This window comes from Thermobia domestica, chromosome 17 (assembly GCF_964235325.1).
Source record: "Thermobia domestica chromosome 17, izTheDome1.hap1.1, whole genome shotgun sequence".
Classification (NCBI taxonomy): domain Eukaryota; kingdom Metazoa; phylum Arthropoda; class Insecta; order Zygentoma; family Lepismatidae; genus Thermobia; species Thermobia domestica.
This window is the reverse complement of record NC_137470.1, coordinates 72,394,673-72,415,450: the sequence shown is the minus strand read 5'-3', so window position 1 is coordinate 72,415,450 and position 20,778 is coordinate 72,394,673. Positions and strand designations below refer to the sequence as shown.

General features: G+C 39.1%; 1 protein-coding gene across 3 annotated transcripts in view; it reads right to left on the bottom strand.

The window, feature by feature from the left end:
* The window catches only part of LOC145673723 (RING finger and SPRY domain-containing protein 1-like), a 124,250-nt gene extending 108,394 nt beyond the window's left edge, over nucleotides 1–15,856 (bottom strand). The window contains exons 1-2 of one of the 3 annotated variants that reach the window (XM_081743436.1): nucleotides 15,757–15,856; nucleotides 8,220–8,335 (exon numbers count right to left, since the gene is read on the bottom strand). The gene's annotated coding sequence lies outside the window, so the exon portion shown is untranslated. Of the gene's footprint in view, nucleotides 1–8,219; nucleotides 8,336–15,534 lie in introns of all 3 variants that reach the window. The other 2 variants (XM_081743435.1, XM_081743434.1) reach the window with 2 other exon arrangements.
* Nucleotides 15,857–20,778: the final 4,922 nt, after the last annotated feature.

The following is a 20,778-nucleotide window of genomic DNA, read 5'->3' as shown; positions in this document are numbered from 1 at the left end:
GGGGTATGAATGGATGACTTCCTCACCTGGTAACAGCACTTCCTTGTTCCAAGACGATAACTCAAACGGATACAAAATGGTGGACACTTGTATACCTGCTGTGTGTGGTTGCATAACCGCCACATACGGATGGTGCCCAATAATGAAGTTCGGAATATGAAGTACTGTGAATATGCAGTCGAAGGTTCGTAGTGAGGCACGTGCGGTGTTGCTACAGCATAATACACGCAGCAGAGTGATTGAGAGCTGTTGAAACTAGATTCAAACCCGCTATCAAAATGTACATAAATTATCGTGGACAAATGTATGTTAACATATGTGCAGCATTGTGGAGTATGGTATTAACATCCGTAAGAAGCAGCTGACAAATGACCTACTGGGAACAGCGATAATGTGATTCGCATATTAGTGGCATTGTTAGTGGCGTGCAATGCTGTAAAGCATAACCTCCAGGCACACAAATAAAATACACAAAGCACAAAGACAGAAGACGACGAGTCAATACAGGAAATGGTGTTTGTAATTCACTTGTACCTTACAACGTCACGAAATCTACTAAAAATGTGAACCATTGACTTCAATGCACAAGAGATAGCGTCGAAGCACTTCGTCTCGCACACGAGGAAAAACGTCGTGGTTAACACGAATTCTTGCGGGAGCCTCGAAAATGTGGTCCACAAGGTCCAATTCATTCTCCACTGGTGTCTGGTAGACCAACTCCTTCATGTGTTCCCATAGGTAAAAGTCCATAGGTGTCATATCCGGTGATCTAGGAGGCCATGCTACAGGACCACCATGCCCGATCCATCGATTCCCAAACATATCAGAAAGTATATTTTGAACACCCCGCGGCCGATGGGGTGGAGCTCCGTCATGCTGGAACCACATTTGTCGTCGGACTGCAAGGGGGACATTTTCTAGCAGTTCCGAGAGTACCTCTGAAAGAAATACTCTGTAAGTATGCATGTTCAGTCGTGGAGGTAATACATATGGTCCTACTAAGACATTATCCACTATACCGGCCCACACATTAATTGTGAATCGTTCTTGATGACCTCGGCGAAACATTGCATGCGGATTGTTTGCTGCCACACATGCCTATTATGAGCATTGTAACATCCGTCACGAGTAAAACTACTCTCATCTGTGAACAAAATATGCCGCGCGAACTGCGGATTCCCCACACACTGCCGCAGGTACCATCGGGCAAATCGCACACGTTTTGGATAGTCTGTAGAACGCAAAACCCAACGGCCCGCGTGCTCGTTGAGGGATTTTGTTCAAATTGGTCCAACACATTCTCTTCGAATGCTGGTGTTCTCACTGTTCGTGGTCTTCCTGCATCAGGCCGGTGAATATGTAAGGAACCTGATTCTCGCAGCTACCGATCAATTGACGTAAATGTAGTGTGATGGGGGCACTGTCGTTCTGGAAAACGTTCTCTATACAGTCTTTGTGCCTCCCTTGCATTTCCCAAAGCTGCACCATATGCCAGATGCATATCACTTAATTCTGCCCAAGTAAACTCCATTTCCCACTATGGTGTTTTATAAAGCACAGACAGTAAGCACTGCACACAAGCACAGTCGCTTCCAGAATACACGTCAGTCTTCGGTAGACTAGCTTCTTTAGGTGCTCGTCTGTCATTGGCTTAGAGTCGAATCCTACTAACAGCATGACTCTGTTAGTCAATGTTTATTTTATCTCTTCTATCGTATTTTTGTTCCTATAAACAATTTTGGACGTAAGAAAAACGCTATGTACTGTCATTTCAAGGACAATGCCCTTTTGTTGAATATTCTGGACTCAGTTAAAATTATCGTGTGAAACTGAAATAGCTCTTACATGTTTTAAGATATAAAGAAGACCAGAAACCAATTTTCTTACACACAGTAGTTGAGTTGATTTTGAGTTTAACGTCCCGTTCAGCAGCGAGGCTATATGAGACGTGGACCTACTGATTAACTTGGAATACGAACCACATGAGCTCCCGCCGGGAATCGAACCCGGGCCTCCCACGCCAAAGGCGCGTACGCTAACCGCTTAGCCACGGAGGAGCTCTCCTTACACACAGTAAAATGAAAATCAATGTTGTTTTTGTTTTTAAAGATCGACATTACCCTCCAGAGTTCGACTGCGTGTGCATTTGAATGCAGCCTAAATCTGTTTACATTATGAGAGTTTGGCCGAATGGTTGAACAGAGTGGCGAATCTAGGTTGAGGTCGGGGGGCCTTGGTCCCTCAATTTTGCTGCGTTACTAGAAAATCACTAATGTCATAAATACCAAAACGCAGTCCAAATTACGTATTTTACATAGCAAAATACTGACACCCCCTCCAGATTTTACTTTCAAGATCGGCTACTGAACACAAGGATCGTACCCGGTTCTCTCTACACTTAATCTACTCTGGTGTGCTAAATTGGAATAGGCGTATAGATTTGAGGCTCCAACAGTTGCATTGTAAGCAAAAATAAACATGAGAAGAGTATGACGTTATGATTATTATTTTGTAATAACGTCCCCGCCTTATAGATCTAACAAAATGGACACGAAGGCAATCTTGATGTAACTTTAAATGGAGGAATAAAGAAAAGGTATAAAATATGAAGGAGGTTTACTGTTCTGTTTATATATTTTGGAATCCCTTAACACGAGCGGCTTGGGTACCCGAAGAGAAAACGAAACCGTAGCAGGACTTACATTTAATATAACGAGCTAAACCAATTCATTTAGATATCACATTCGCGCACTATACTATCATTCAATTGTACGTTTATAACAATTGTTTATTGTTTGATTGTTTGTTTGTTAAGATGTTCAACGTCCTTTTCAGCAGCGGCGCTATATGGAGACGGGACCTAAAGTTTCAAATGCGATCCGATCCATCTCTTGGTTGTTGAGTCCAAAGCTTGGACTCTTAGTGGGGATTGACCTTGCGACACGGCGCGTCAACGTGCAACCTTGCTTTCTGTTGCTACCTTGCTTATCCACGTAACGGTGCAACAACTGAAAGGAACAAGTACCATTGAAATCAGGTAGACGGTTGCAGACTTATTAAGATAATGCATACGAGGGCTGTCTAAAATGTATCCGACCTTTGGCCAGAAAAATAGTTGCGAATACCTGACAGATTTGGGACCCTAATCCCCTTCAAAGTAGGCCCCTTGTGCTTCCACACACTTAGCCCACCGATCCTTTCACTGCTGGAAACACCGCTGGAAGTCTTCTTTTGGAATGTTGTTCAGCTCCGTCGTCGTGTTCCGCATTATGTCTTCTCTACTCTCAAAACGGGATCCCTTCAGAGGCGCCTTCAATTTTGGAAACAACCAGAAGTCACAAGGAGCCAGGTCTGGAGAGTAGGGAGGTTGGCGAACGGTTGTAATTCCATGTTTGGCTAAGAACGTGTGGATCAATTGGGATGAATGTGCTGGGGCGTTGTCATGATGGACGTGCCAGTTCTTCGCTGTCCACATGTCTGGTCTTTTCCGCCGGACTGCGTCACGGAGTCGCCTGAGAACATCTTGATAGTACTCCTTTGTCACTGTTTGTCCTTCCGGTGCGTACTCGTGATGCACAATTCCACGGGCATCGAAGGAAACAGTCAGCAACACCTTGATTTTGCTTCGCACCTGCCGCGCTTTCTTCGGCCTTGGAGAATCGGGATGCTTCCATTGAGACGATTGTTGTTTTGTTTCTGGGTCGTACCCGTACACCCATGACTCATCTCCAGTTATCACGGAATTCAGATACCCAGAATCAGTGTTGGTGGTGTCCAGAAGGTCCAGTGCAACATCAAAACGGGTGTTTTTTGTTCCTGAGACAACAACTTGGGTACAAATTTAGCAGCCACTCGTTTCATGTTCAAATCGTCACGCAAAATTGCATGTGCAGAATCTTTACTCACTCCAACATCTTCTGCAATCTCCCGCACTGTCAAACGGCGATCTGCCATCACCAAATTTCGCACCCGCTCAACAACAGCTGCATTCCGAGCAGTTTGGGGCCTGCCGCTACGCTGCTCACTCTCGACTGATGTGCGGCCATCTTTGAATCGGTTGAATCATTGTTTAATTTGTGTTACACCCATCGCATCTTCTCCAAACACCTGCTGAATCTTACGAATTGTTTGGCTTTGAGAATCACCCAGCCTTTGACAGAATTTGATGCAGTATCTTTGCTCAATTCGTTCAGTCATCTTGCGAGAAACACTAAATCCGACGAACACTACCAACAGCACCTCACTTCGCGACCACCAGCTCACGACTGGCACACGCGAACGCGGTGAAAAAATTCAAGCATGCGCACTAAGGTTCCTCCTTCCAACGTGCACGGTGGCGCCGCCTGAGAATCACTACTTTGCGTGGAAAAAATTAAGGTCGGATACTTTTTAGACAGGCCTCGTATGATTTCAAATCACAAATCTCTTATACATTTAATCAGATCATTCATGTAATGTACTTAATATTGGGTCTCGTTCATTAGTGACATTCACTCAGTTCACTAGACATAACGATATTTCTAGCCATTGCTAAACATTACTCATGTCTGGAAATGTGCTGACTGTATTCGCTATCGTGCTATTTGGGGTTTTCCTTTGCATTAAGTGTTTTCACAATTTCAATCACTCTGCTTAGTGTGTTATGCTGTAGCATCACCGCACGTGCCTCACTACGAACCTTCGACTGCATATTCACAGTACTTCATATTCCGAACTTCATTATTGGGCACCATCCGTATGTGGCGGTTATGCAACCACACACAGCAGGTATACAAGTGTCCACCATTTTGTATCCGTTTGAGTTATCGTCTTGGTACAAGGAATTACTGTCAACAGGTGAGGAAGTCATCCATTCATACCCCTTTCGAGCCATCTTCACTCGGCAGATTATCCGGGAATCCCTATGCTCCTCTGGGGAATTCCTTCCGCATGCACTGCAAGATTATGAAACATACATGTTTAACCAGAGCAGGTATGACTTCGCTGGTGAGTTTTCAAACTGCGCCGTCTACATTGAATAGTTTCTGAAATATACGCCTTTGAAGATTCATTTCCCACGGTTTCGGCGCCTTATATCTCCGAAACAACGCGTATCCGGACCCATGTTTACTAAGCGTTTTTGTTTCTTCGTATGAGAGTATTTACCTCCCGAAGTTTGTCGGTGGAATTTTTTCACACCCGATATATATAATCACAACCTGGAACACTTTATCGAAACCGGAAGCAGTTCAATCTATAGTACTTCTGATTTCAATACTGATTTTCATAGAGCAATAACTAGAAAAGATACTGAGAAGCACTTCTTTTGCAATCTATTCAGCGTTCCAAGAATAGATTCTGTACCCTCCCTTAATCCTCTATTCAAACTGGAAATGATCCAATTTAACGATTTTTGGTTTCAACATTTCGCCACTGGACGAAAACAGTAAGGAATAGAGAATTTATATATATATATATATATGGACTCACGAATAGTTCTTTCTTTGATATTATTCCTCTACTACATCCAGTAGTTGTAGATGTAGCCGACTACTTCGAAGTTTTAAGTATTGTATTCGGATGGTTTGAAAGTATTACATAGTTTCAACTGTGAAACAACATTCACTTGTCTTAATTTCATCTAGAAGTTACCAGAATCCTTCAGTGTAACGAGAGGTTCATGAAGGGAACACTCAAACCATATTTATCATTGAAGTATATGGCGTAAGACTTGCGTATCTTTATAAAAATGATAAATGTTCTACAGTGTTCGTACAATCATTCTATCAACTTATGATTTTATGTTATGATTCATGTATCAATAAAACAAAGTTTCAGAACTAAGACTGGGATAAACTACAGTTGTCCACCAGACTCGTGAAATTTATCGTCTCGTCTAGATTCTAGTCTCGAAACTGAGACGACAATGGTCATTTTTCTAATCTCGTCTCGAATTTAAAAGATATTTCTCATCTCGGCAGCAACACTGGTCTAATACTATATATCCTAACAATAAATTACGCTTAAGTAGCCGTGTAGGAAAGACGTAGAATTAAAGCAACACTAGGAAAAACTCCAGGAACTAGTGAAAAAAAATATAAAATAAAAAAGTTCCAGTAGCATTTGGAAGAAATATAAATTAGAAATGAACATCTGCGTGAATTTATGTTATTGTGCTTTTGTTATAATTATGAAGGTTTATTTCCTGGTCTGCACAATTCCAATTGCTTGTTTCTTAAAAGTCATTACGGATTCATTAGTTAATAAAAGAATCATATGTGCTCAGTTAAAACCGACTTAGGGAATCTGTAGGACAAACGTAATACTTAAATATGGATAATTATCATCATCAATCGCTAACCACTCCTCTATATATTAGCAGTTTTGCAACCGTTTCCTCGTATACAAAATTCTTAGGTATTGTGTTTTAATGTAGGTTTTTTTTCTTTTTTTTTTAAAAAAAAGAAAAAGACCTCTAGAAATAACACAGAAGGGAAAATGTGGCAACAACAGATCTGTCACCCTCACTGACTTTCCTTCGACCAGAATTAAATAAGCCCCCATACTGAGTTTGGTGACATCCTGCACCACCCGCGGTGTGTCGGCATCAGACAGCAACTGTATACCAGGATAGCGGACGTACTATACCAGAATTTACCTTTAATGCATTAGATAGCACAATCTACAGAATGCGACAAGCAAAATATCGTAACAAATACGTAAACTTACATGTTTTTTCTCCGGATGATTTGAACATTAATTTTTGGTTTTCTTCAACCTCTAATGGGGCATGTGTTGAAAGAAAATGTGGGAAACATTATATTACATTTTACTACAGGGTGTCCCAGAAGTAGTGACTCACTTGTTGTTAGGTGCGGTAGGTAAAGCTGTATGATTGATGTTATTCTTTGTTTGTTTCTTGTTTTGTTTGTGCTGTGGTGTAACGGTGTTTTTCCTTTTTTCTCAGTTGGCAAAACTACAAGATGGTGGTTCGTCTGACGCTTGCGAAACATGTCCAATGCGTTAGCCTATTTTCTGACACACACAACATTACGAAGTCCAGCGACGAATGAAGGAGCTGTACGGTGAACCTGCACCACAGCGGGAGACACTAACAAGGGTAGAAAAAAACCTTCGATACCACTGGTAGTGTAAGAGGCCGGGTAGGCCTAGGTCGGTCAACCATCCCGCCAATGCGGCTCAGATACAGACGAAATTTGCTAGGTTACTACAGAAGTCGAAATCGATTCGACAGTTGTCCCGCAACCTAAATATCCCAAACTCATCGGTTGCCAGGGTTCTCAAGAATCTGAAACTGCGCTCGTATCGTACTCACCTGCTAAACACACTCAGGATGATTCCGATCGCCATATCGAGTTTGCTGAGTTGTTCCTGCGGACGGTGGAGGAAAATCCCGACTGCGAGAACCACACTGCCTGGACGGACGAGGCAAAGTTCCATGTGTCAGGGTCAGAGAACCGTCACAATCGTGTGTACTGGCGTCCTGAAAATCCAAATGTGGTGATCGAACATGATACCAGTCCTGGTGTGATGGCTTGGGATGGAGTACCGTTTGACGTTGTGCTGGGGTCGTTTTTTCTTGATGGTTCGGTAACTGGGGAGATGTAGTTAAACTTATTTAATGAAAGCACTTGATTTTTACATCATTCCTCTGTACCTACAATTTTGTTTCATGCCATTCTCGTTTATAATAAAAATGTACAGATGACTCAAAAGGTAGTCACTACTGCTGGTACACCCTGTAGAACTTTTAAAAGTAATTAAGTTACATACATCAAAAATAGTGTAAGGAAGTAATTTAAAACATCCGAATAGTTTATTGTATTTACAATGTATCAGACAATCTTTTTTATTCATATTTTCCAAGAACTATGATGCAGAGCTGGACAGAAAATGATTATTTTGTGTATCTCCTTCAAAATATTCGTTGCCTCACTGGTAAGAAACTCTAATTCCACAAATATTTAAGGATTTTCAAAGTTAGATTAATTTTGTTGCTATATTCAGCCTTTATACAGGATCTGAAAGGTGGTAAGAACCCACAACATATGGAAACATGAGCTGTGAAACTGAAATCATTCGGTAGACAGACAGAAAATGCGTTACAATTCAGGTATTGTTGGCAATGAGTCAATTTTTAATAAATTATTGAGGGTATGGTTTTCATTATTAGTTTTACGTGGAATGGATATATAAAGATCAAAAATACGAACTCTTACCTTATTAAAGATAGTTGATCCACTGACATACAGGCTCTTATGTTAATGAAATTTAACACAATATGTCCGTTATCGATTTCTTATTCGCAAAGGAATTACAGGTAAAACACAACCGCCTGAAAGACAATAAAATTATTAACTGGTAATATTTGTAATCACAGCTGTAAATAATTAGACGATTTTGTAAAAATAGACTGTGAATTTATGTAATCAATATCCTTTATGGCATGCAACACAACCCTAAAATTCAATTTGAAACTTTTCAATTAATGTTCTCTCTTTCAGCCTTCTTCCCTTCCAGCATCCCGCCGTGTCTGGGTATTCACGAAGTCTTTCCGCCTTCTTCTATCGTTCCATCACTTGCTGCCACTTCATACCTCTTGTCTGTACATCTCTCACAACTTGGGCCTTAAGAATGTCTGTATCCCACGCCTGCTTTTGATCTTGGTATAGCTGAACCATTGTCATTACCTAAGCCTCATTGATGATCACGCTGCGTTCCACCGTGTCATACATGTACTCGGTAGGACTTAAGCCCAAAGATCCACTCGTAACACTGGATAGAAGGCGTAAATCAAGTAGAGCACAGAGCACTACAATTAAACTTACAATTGAACTACAACTAAAATTAATTTCCTGCTACACCATTCTCCGTTTCGAGTGCTTTAAGCCTGGTGAGAAATTGCCTCATTTCTCGTAGCCGCTTACACCACTAAGAACACGGGAGTAATTGGAAAAGCATTATCGCAACGTTCTACGTGAAAATTACGTCAAAATGCACGTTGTAGAAATTTCCCAGAATTCGCTTCTGCCAACGAAAGATACAGAATGTTTTCTGCTGTGGCATCTTTTTTACTGTACACAATGCGCGCCACCATATTGAGGTTTACTTTATATCATATACACACAGACTTACAACAGGAATCGAATGCAACGGATAAATATTTACTTTACTAAAGGTATAATACGGACATGCAGTGTACAGTTGTCGAGATGTTGAAGACTATCTACGTTGAAGAACAGTTACCTGAGAAACAAATAATAAACGAATCATTTCACCACATATTCAAATCAAGAAACACAACAGTAAATATACTGCACAAGTTGACATTATTAATTCCGTATTGTAACCGATTTTCTGGAAAGTACATATAAATAACATGGATATGTACATAAAATTTGCACTGGAAAGGAAGAAATAGTATTGGAAACTCTTGTACTAAATAAATACTATACAAGAGTAAATCACTTTTCCTCTTTAATATACAAGGTTGCTTTAAAAAAGAAATGTAAAGTTCATAAACAATTTCATGTCCATTTCTTGTTCTAAACATGTGATACAAAGGACATGCTGTATTATTAAATGAGTATCAACATAATTAGGAAAATAAAGTTCTCTTAATACATTAAAAATAAAATACTATTCGTCTACTTTTAGCCAATCTATACAATTGCATACACTTATTGGTACTGTTTCTTTTCTATTATGTTATTACTGCAACTGCGAACACACAACGTAATACGATGTATATTATGCATTCCTTCAGTTCAAAGACAACTACGGATTTGAGAAATAAAATTCTTTCTTTCATAGAGCACTGTTTGAAAATAACCGAAAAAAATGACAAAATATCTCCAGATAAGACCATCATTGTAATATTACAATCACTGAATGTCAATTTCTGTTAAGTATATCAATCTGATCTTTTAATTAGTAACATACTGGCATGTTCCTGAAAAAGGCTTAATGAGCATACAAACATGTTTCTCTTCAATGTGAAGCAGGGTTGACGATGAGAAACCACAAGTAATTCAATCATGTATTGCATCCAACTACTTAAGCACAAAATAAGTAACTCAAGAGGCAGAAAGTAGACTTACCAAATGTATACCTCTATTAAATCAAAGATTGCATCCAAATACCTATACCATAGTGAAGCACGTTGAGATGAAAATCTACATGCATATAATTTAAATCTCCATACCAAGCGTCTCAAAAGCTAGGTTGCCATGCTGCAAAATCATGTAACTGTCATTAAAAAAAAAAATCTTTCAACTCTACAATATAAACAAAATATTGAAAGGAACATGCAAAAAGTTTTCATCTTGCAAGGAGTCAAACCATGTGCAACTTTCTGGGTCGTCTTGCTTGATACCTACTATTACCCTCCATAAACGAAACCAGTTTCGCCACTTCCGAAACGAAGGAATCTTTTGGACGGGGTGGGGAAGCGCAGCAAAATACACGTTTTTAATGAGAAGGTTCACTGTATGTCTAGTGCTGCATGTGTAGAAATATCTAGAGTAAATAAAAAGATGGGGTTGCGAGATTTTTTAATGACAGCTACAAGATTCTTCCAGCATGGCAACCTAGCTTAAAGACTGCATGTCACAAATGGGAGACTGATCTATATCCAGTGAGGTTATTCAAATCATTTAACACTATTTTTCAACAGTTCACTGATCAGTATACTAAGCTGACGTAGTATCAACATGATTACTATATGACTGTATTATTATTATTTGTTTCAATCATACTAGTAATTGTGACTAGGATTGAATCATATAACACATGAATATTGATTTTCAAAAACCGTATTATGCTTTTTTTTTAAGTACTGGATCTAGAGGTGGAGAGCAAGTTCTAACAACCGGTTCCAGAAGCCTTAAAAATTTTAAATCAAGAATTTGTTTTGTTACTGCAGAAAGCCTTACACAGTCAGGATGAACTGATCAGGATATATATTAATTAAAAAAACTCGAATCTTCGGAGTCACTATACGAAAGTGAGGCATTTGCAATTTACATATGCTTCCAACAATTAGAACATATCGGACTTCATACCAGACCTACGGTGGCTCAGTAGTAGAGCGTTCATCTAAGGTGCATGAGGTCCTTGGTTCGATTCCTGCTCGTGCAAAGTGAACTTTGTGGTGGGCAAACACCTTATGCGTGGTTTTCCTCGGGGTTCTCCCATTTCCTCCCTCTTTCTTCATTCCACCTTTTCTTCGTTTCTCATCATCGCCGTCTCCTTTAGCCTAGCCGGTGTAAGACGTTCAACTTAGAGATTTCATTTCATTTTTTTCATACCAGACGTGAATGGTCATGAAACCACCCTGTCAAATATTTCAAGCCGCCGGCATAGTCAGTGGTTTAAGCATTTTTTTTCTTTCTTAAAGAACTTAAATCGCCTTTCGATAACCCTAATTCTAAACACATCTGTAACTTTGACATTTATATCCAGCGAGAACTGTTTCCAACGTATTCTAACTGTTTCCAAGTGCTTCAACTGCTTCTTTATGAAATTCAGTTAAGTTTGAAACTCGAATGAGAACTAGAGTTACGCATCATCATAATTTTTACGAGGGGGAGTCCGAAGATAAGCTTCCCTCTCGTTTTCCCTATGAAAGCAATGGTGAGAAACAAGACAGCAGTTGCACGCGCAAAACACCCAAACACAAATGGATATCGTTCGCCTGAGATTCTGTAGATAGCGTCGTCGCAGCGCTTGCGCAAACCGGAGACGAGTCTATCAGTCTCTGAGCCTCGTTGCTATGAAGAGAAGGCGCCTTTCGACGTCGTGGTCATAGGAGGAAATGCGAGCGGTTGTCCGCTATGAATGGGCACGTGGCGTATCTGGAGTAGAAATCCGTAACCGCCTCGTGGAAGTCTACACGCCTGATGTGATGGGACAATGCGAGACCACACTCAGTGATGGCAACGGAAAAAACATATTGCAACTCTTGGGTGGGAGCGCCTTGCCCATTCGCCATACAGTCCCAGTCTCTCATCCAGTGACTCCCATCTGTTTCCGGCTTTGAAGAAGACTCTCGGCAGCAGGCGCTTTGGCAAGCAATGCTGAAGTTACAGAAGCTGTTCGACGCTTCTTCCGTATGCAGAGCCCTGAATTTTTCCTGGAAGGGTTTTTGAAGTATATAGACAGGTATGACAAATGTCTCAATGTACACTCACGTCCAAAATTATTGTCGCACGTTTATAAACATGTTGTTGTAGCAATATAGTTTGATAACGAATTCGCCCGGTATTTCTTATAATCCTAGTATGTGTATAATCGGCAAAGACATGCATGTGGCAAATTTCATGTCAAAAGAGTTGAGTTGAGTTGATTTTGGGTTTAACGTCCCGTTCAGCAGCGAGGCTATATGAGACGTGGACCTACTGATTAACGTGGAATCCGAACCACATGAGCTCCCGCCGGGAATCGAACCAGGGTCTCCCACGTCAAAGGCGCGTACGCTAACCGCTTAGCCACGGATGAGTTCTTCATGTCAAAAGAACAGCAAATAACAACAATAAAACGAAAATAAGATTTTCTTGTTCATTTAGCAACATTCTGTTTTACTCATTCTAATTTTCGTATTTATAATTCTTTTTCTATGAAATTTACCACAAATATACATTTCCCGATTATACACATAGTATCAGTATTAAAAGTACCCTGCAAAATCATTATCAATTTATATTCTTACAAAAAGACAGTTATAGATATGCGACAATCATTTTGGACATGAGTGTACGTGCTACTTATGTGGAAAAATAAAGATACGTCTGATTTTTAATGTCACATACTATTTTTGGTCTTCCATTCCCACCTCTTCCACAGTCGCCTGTGGAAACTTATTTTCAGATTCCCCCTCCTAGTACAAGAATTAACAGATTACATTTACGAAGATCACTACGCAGGTTTTGTTCTCCTTCGCAGTTAAAGCGCGTGCTTCCTGTGATCGTAAGTGCTGGGCTGGATTTCAGATAGGAGACTTCCGTCAAGTACAAACCAAGTAGTAGTTCGGATGCCACTTTAACCAGATCCTTGGTAATGAAAAGGACGTTGAACTACAATGGAGCAACAAATAGGTGGCAGTTTTCACACCTATTTAACTTAATCGTCAAGTAACTTGATTACAACTTTGTTACTTGCACTTGGGTGTTATATTGGTTATATGAGGCAAGCTACAGAAACAATAAACTCAAAACCAAGTAATACAGAAATGAAATATACCTGAAAATCAAATTCCTACTATAGGCGAAAATACGAATGGCAGTTGGGACTACTACTGATACGGAATTGATAAAATGTGATTAGTGTATCTGTGATTGACCAAGTAATCTGTAGTTGTTAAAGTTCGGCTGTCTCAATCAGCAGTAATGTTGTATCATACGTGCACTTACAGTTGAATCTGGGATCTGAACCGCATGATCTTCCACCGTGAATCGCAACCGAATAAGCTTACCCCACAGCTGTGACGCAAAGTTCTTTAGTATGAGGTATAGAGCTACTAAAGCAATTTTAGCGCTCGTATGTGTGCAATGTAAGGGTATAAATACTTAGGTACGAAGAGAAAATATGCACGAAGCACTGAGCTGGAGGAAAACTAGAATACGAAAACCTTAATGACTAGTATGAACGGAGGCAGTAAAGCTGATAAAATCTAACAGCAAACATGGTAGAACATCTTATTAGATGCTAGACATCTAAAAGATAGGGAAACCCGAATGTAGTTTTTCTAACTTCCATAGATAGCATGTAAAATACTTGTTTTTATATAGATGATCATATACGAATGTCTCATATTTGGATATTATAAACCATCTGAGTTTGACCTGTTTCAAAGACATTATGTCCGGATTCATTTTCGCAGTGGTATCAATTTATCAGAAACATCATGTTGAACCTTTCAATACTCTATATAAAAAAACAAATGAGATGGCTGGAGCTTAAGTGGTTGGGATTCCACGCTAAGCTGCAGGTTCATGCCCCACATAGCCGCGCTGCTGAACGGGACGCCAACTCAAATGCAAAGAAATTCCTCCACGGCTATATAGTTGGCAATATCCGGCTTTGCCTCTCCACAGGAGGTCGAGTGAATCCCACGTTATGCCATATGACCACCAATCACAATCCCATCGCAGAAAAGGGCTACTGATCGCCGATTAACGCACTGGTAGTCACTGCCTGTTACAGTCTATTATTATCTTGATTCAAACTGTGGTCGGAGTTTTGCCACGTTTCTGTAAGCATAAGTTTGAGGTGACTCGGACAGCATTAGAGCCTATTTCAAGTGTGCCCTCGGAAAATATGTAAAACATATTTCGGCCCCGTCCTCTTCCAGATGAAACCTTCCCTTTGTTTTGGGGAAAGAAGTGAATAACCCCGGATGTGTTACCAATTTCTCATTAAGTCGTTTGGTCTTGGCGAGTGAAGATCGTAAGCTACTTAGAATGGCTAACAAAACCCGTGAAATAATTCGGAATATCTAAAATGGCAACCCTGTCCACATCCAACTATTAAAGGACCACGGCCAAAGCAACTTGCCCCTCATCTTCCGAGGGAGGAACGCGAAAACACACACAGACACTAGCGCCAGCATGGGCACACTTGAAGCGGAAAGGCTCTAAGCATTTTCATTTATATAATTTGCTAATTGTCACGTTAAGTTTGTTTTTTTTTTTTTTTTTTTTTTTTTTTGTTAAGTGCTGGAAAAGGAGGCCAGAGAGTAAAGAGCATAAACTAACTTAACATACTCTAGTCTACCCTATACCACTGATACAGGTCTCTACTAGCTTTTAGGTCGTCGATAAAAAGTAAAAATTTAACATACACAGCTACTATTCCTGTTATCACACTTTCTCTTTTTCTTGTTTTCTTTTGTATGGCTTTCCGTAAGGTAGAGAGAATATTCTACTTTGATCTCCTATATGCTCACCGTTTTATTTTCAAGATGCATATGTAGAATTGGGATCCTTGAATATGTTAAGGAATAAAATCGCTTTAATTTGCGCAACGAAGAAATACGTCAACCACTTTTACTACCTGCATTAGTTTACTCCGCAAGTTTAAATCAGTTGCTATTTTGCTTATCATCCAACCTATTTGAAGTTTCAATAATTTAGGCACCGTACCAACAAGGGAAGTTTCTCAACCTAACTTACAAATGTTCCTGACAGGTGGATGTAATTGAACCTGCATGGCGAAGATAATCAAATACAAAAATCGGGATGATTAGCAAGCAAGAAGCATTATCACACTACAAGAAATATGTTTCTTGACATGCAAATCGAATTAACATCATAACAAATTCTTTCATATTGCCCCTGATTTTTTTTTTTTTTTTAAGTACGCCCACGATACCCGGTACGAAGAAATACTGTTTTTGCAAAAATCGAATTCTTTCAAGTATGTAAGTTTCATTGAATATATTAAAAAAATAATGTAACGACTACATCTATTAAATTCCAACCTAATCTTCTCACAACAATAAATATATAAATACAAATAACATACACCACAACTTACGTCACGAAATATTGTACATTAATCTAAACGTTACTGCAGCCTACAGGCATACATACTTTTTGTTTATCTATAGTATCAACCATAAAGCTGGCCATTATAATGTTTCCATTTGATACTTTATACATATAGGTGATTTAAATTGTTAATAATTATTAATGTCATGCACTATATCATTGCACAAATTTTCTACCACTTATTTCAATAACCCTTATCACAGAATACCTCTGCCATTTACGGTTTATTAATATGAACAGTTGAAACGCTGCAAGCAAACATAAAACCATAGATACAAAATCGACAGATAATTACTTCCTCTTCTTCTTGAGCTTAAACAATATCAAATATTTAAGAGCCCATTACGTAACAGTTTGCGTCAACTCAACGCATTATATACGCTTTAGGAAGATAGTGATGTCGATTTACTGTACGGATTCACATATTTGTAAACTTTACATAACATATTTAAAATAATATTTTAATGGACAAGTGTGTAAATAATCAAAAACATGTTGTGTTCTTACCTGTGAGACGTGATTCTTCATAGAAATATATAAATTAAAATTTAATTTGTTAAGCACAGATTCGTACATGAGTTAGTCATGCTTAGAAAGTAAAGTGGAGTGAACTGAAATTATTTAAAGATGCCAAGTGGGCCTTATGCAGAGTTGTTCTGAAGTGTGATTAGTGCAATACTAAAGAGTTCGACTAACATACGTTTCCTGTAGTAGCCAAGCCTTTAGTATGTCGCTAATCATAGTACAAAATGACTGCACAAGGTGGATGACTCAGGTTAACTCATGATATAGAAGAGTCAAAGAGTTGTGGAATACATATATTTGTGACAGTTAAGGGATCCATATATTTGTGAAATTTACGTAAGTAACGTGTCATTGTGTAAGCAATTAAAATATATCGGGGGATATTATCTGTAACGTCCTTATTAACGTACACACACCTAATCCAACACGTAAGGTAAGTGTTTTATGTCATATACAGTGCAGTTTTTATGTTATCGTCATTTATGTGTATACACAACGTCGCTGACGCGCCTACTAGCTACGAAAGCACTCTGCACATCTGGTTCCTCTGTTAAGTTCCTGCCCTGACTTGGTTAGATACCATTAGTGCTTTTTAGTGGCAACCTAAGGCAAGTTGGCTATTACCACAGACAAGAATATAAGTATTCTTGTCTGTGGCTAGTGTTAGCTGTACATTAGTTTTTTTTTATGGCTTACATACATATACTGAAGTCCTCCAAAATTGATTTTGCACAGATGCATGCAAGTCTACATCCCAAAAATCATTCCGTTAGATAAAGACAGTGGATTTACTGAAAATGAAGTATATATGCAATGACGTCTATGCATCCGTACAATAAATCTGCACCGGCATAGTACATATTACTAATCTTTGGAGGTTTTGGGTTACGTCACGCTCTGCAATGTTTGCTAAAGATGTTTATAGTAAGGCCCTTATATACATAAACTACACATTTCATAGGATCACATCCTGTAGAGACTTCGGCGGTGCTATGGGGGCATTACCCCTCAAATACTTAAATAAAAATGCCACCGATAAGATGGCAACCTACCGAGACCTCTCTGAAATCGACCAAAAGGTCTGCCCCTCCAGCAAACAATTCGTAACACCGACCCCTGCGTAGAGGTTAGCGCCAACGCAATGCAAAATTTGCGTTTTTATTTATCAATAATCAGCATGGCAGGTAACCTTCTTTTCATACATTTTTGAATCACTGTAATGTATAAATTATTAAATAAAAATTGAATGTAACTATGTGTGCCTGATCATCACGGTCAAATTGCAAAGTCAAATGAAATTACTTCTGGTATATCCCTTAAGAGATCCGGGGTTTTGGGGCTATTTTTTAGACTTTCAGTCAAGTGCTACTGCATCGTCACTATTTATCATAGGATCATGGTTCATACCTCATTCTCTTCAGAATGGAGCTGGCTTTCAAATGGTATCACTTACATGTTCATACCATATACCCGGAGCGGGAAAAATGATGTCAAAACGAAAATTTCGGAGGGAATTTTTTTCTCTCGCACCTTGGGCCCCTCTGGAGCGGCCCTGCGTGAACGTAGAGATCTAAAAAAAATTGATAAATAGTACTTGGTATACTAAATGTGTGTGCCAAATTGCAAGATCTATCTTGAACACCAAGGGCGGGAGAAATTTTATCAGGAATTCCCACCATGCTCCAAATTACCGTAAAACACCATGATCTCAGGTAAAAAATTTCCTGAGACATCCCTAATTACTCTAGGGTCATGTTTCGCCCATCATTCTCTTCAGAATAGAACTGCCTTTCAGGCGGTATGACTCACGTGTCTCCATCATGTGTCTAAGGCGGGAAAATAAGGAAAAACGGGATTTTTTGGGTCTAAATATCCTCTTTTTTTTCAACTTTTAGCCCCTTGGACCCCCCTGTTTTAACGCAGAGATCTGAAAAAATCTGGTAAATACTACTCGGTGGGCTGAATGTTTATGCACAATTCCAATTTTCCAGGTGCAAAAGTAAGCCCGCCAAAAAAAATATACCGACAATGCCCCATATTCCCGTATACAGAGGGAAATTTTTAAACATTCCCTGAGACATCCCTAATTACCCTAGGGTCATGTTTCGCCCATAACTCTCTTCAGAATAGAACTGCCTCTCAGGCGGTACCATTCACTTGTCTCCATCATGTATTTCAGGTGGGAAAATCCCGTGAAAGGGATTTTTTGGTAAAAATTTCCCTTTTTCAACGTTTAGCCCCTCTGTACCCCCCTGTTTTAACGCAGAAATATGAAAAATCTGGTAAATACTACTCGGTGGACTGAATGTTTATGCACAATTTCAATCTTCTAGGTGCAAAAATAAGCCAGCAAAAAATAAAACCGAAAATGTCCAAAATTCCCCTATACAGAAGTATATTTTGATAAAAATTCCCTGACACTTCCCTAATTACCCTAGAGTCATTTGTCGCACATCATTCTCTTCAGAATAGAACTGCCTTTCAGACGGTATGACTCACGTGTCTCCATCATGTATCTAAGGCGGGAAAATGAGGAAAAACGGGATTTTTTGGGTAAAATTATCCCTTTTTTCAAATTTTAGCCCCTCTGGTTCCCCCCTGTTTTAACGCAGAAATCTGAAGAAAATCTGGTAAATACTACTCGGTGGACTGAATGTTTTTTGCAAAATTTCAATCTTCTACGTGCAAAAATAAGCCCGCCAAAAATACTTTACATAAACCCCCCCAAAAAAAATATTACACGAAAATATATATTTTAGAATTATGACGTCATCACCTCCTATGTCTCGACACAGGAAGGTGCGAAACCATACGTAATGTCTTCTACAATGCCTCTGGACTTGAAAAACAAATAAAAAAAACAAAAAAAAAGGACGAAAAAGCTCAGTAGTAATTGCGTGACTTGGCCGAAGTTTGGACTTTGACCCCGACCTTTATGACGTCATAGGTCAAAGGTCAATGACCTTGGCCCGGGGTCAATGACCTAGGGGTACTTAGGACCACCCCCTCTAAATTTTGGCAGGGGTACCTTGGCCCACCCCCTAAATTTTGGCAGGGGTACATAGGACCACCCCCCTTAAATTTTGGAAATTGCCAAATCTAAAAATTTGGTATGGTAGCTTAGGACCACAGTATGTACCTCTATCAGTATTGGGGGTCTATGTCGTTCCCTTTCATGGGTAAAAAATTGCCAAAAATTCAAATTTCGGGGGTTTTTGACCTAATTTATCCCCTTTGATGAGGTGTTATTACCCTATATGGTTATATGGGCGTATACAGGGGTCCATTACCTTTCATAAAACATGGGTACGTTAATGCACCCCATGAAAAATTTGGGAGGGGTACCTTGGCCCACCACTTAAATTTTGGAAATTGACCAATTTAAACATTGGGTATTATAGTATAGGACCCTAATATGTATTATGATAAATTTGGGTGGTCCACCTCGTTCCCTTTTAGGGGTACAAAATTGCCAAAAATATAAACGTAAGCAATACGTTATACCACGTGTTTGGTTTTTGGTCGATTTTATCCCCTTTGATGAGGTGTTATTATCCTATATAGTTATATGGTCATGTATAGGGGTCCATTCCCTTTCATAAGATATGGGTATATTTGTGCACCCCTTGAAAAATTTGGGATGGGGTACCTTGGCCCACCCCCTTAAATTTTAGAAATTGCCCAATTTCAACATTTGGTATTATAGTACTGGACCTTAACATGTATTATGATAAATTTGGGTGGTCCACCTCGTTCCCTTTTAGGGGTACAAAATTGCCAAAATTTTAGTACAACCACGTGTTTGGTATTTGGTACATTTTATCCCCCTTTGATGGGGTCCTATTACCTTATATGGTTATATGGTCATGTATAGGGGTCCATTATCTATCATAAGACATGGGTACATTGGTGCACCTCGGAAGGGGTACCTTGGCCCACCCCTTAAATTTTGGAAAATGCTCAATTTAAACATTTGGTATTATAGTACAGGACCTCAATATGTATCATGATAAATTTGGATGGTCCACATCGTTCCCTTTTAGGGGTACAAAATTGCCAAAATATAAACGTTGTACCACGTGTTTGGTTTTTGGTTCATTTTATCCCCTTTGATGAGATTCTATGATTACAGGGGTTTATTTCTTATCATATTGTTGCACCCTTCTTAAATTTTGGCAATGGGGGGTCCACTGAAATTATCCAATTTAAGCATAGGACAGGACCTCAATATGTTTCGGTGGTCCTATTGTCAAAATTTTAAGTACAACCACGTGTTCGGTTACTGAGTCAATTTATCCTATTTGATAAGGTATGGACGGGTGTCCCCTTTCAATTTGGTAGGACCCTTCGGGTGTAGTACAGTCACGTGATCGATGATTTGGTTTTGATGCACGACGAGGTCCCTGGTCAATGTTCTCTAGGAATTAGGTGGAAACTTTGATAGGAAAGATTCTTGGCATTTAAAACTTTTTTTTCAACTTTTCAAAGTAAAAAAAAATCAAAACAAAAATTGAAACGAAAACTTTTAAACAAAAATCTTGAAACTAAAAATTTTTCAAAACAAAAATTTGAAACGAAAAATTTTGAAACGAAAAAATTTGAAACAAAAATTTTGAAACGAAAAATTTTCAACAAAAAAAATTGAAACGAAAAATTTTCAAACAAAAAATTTTGAAACAATAAATTTAAAAACAAAAATTTGAAA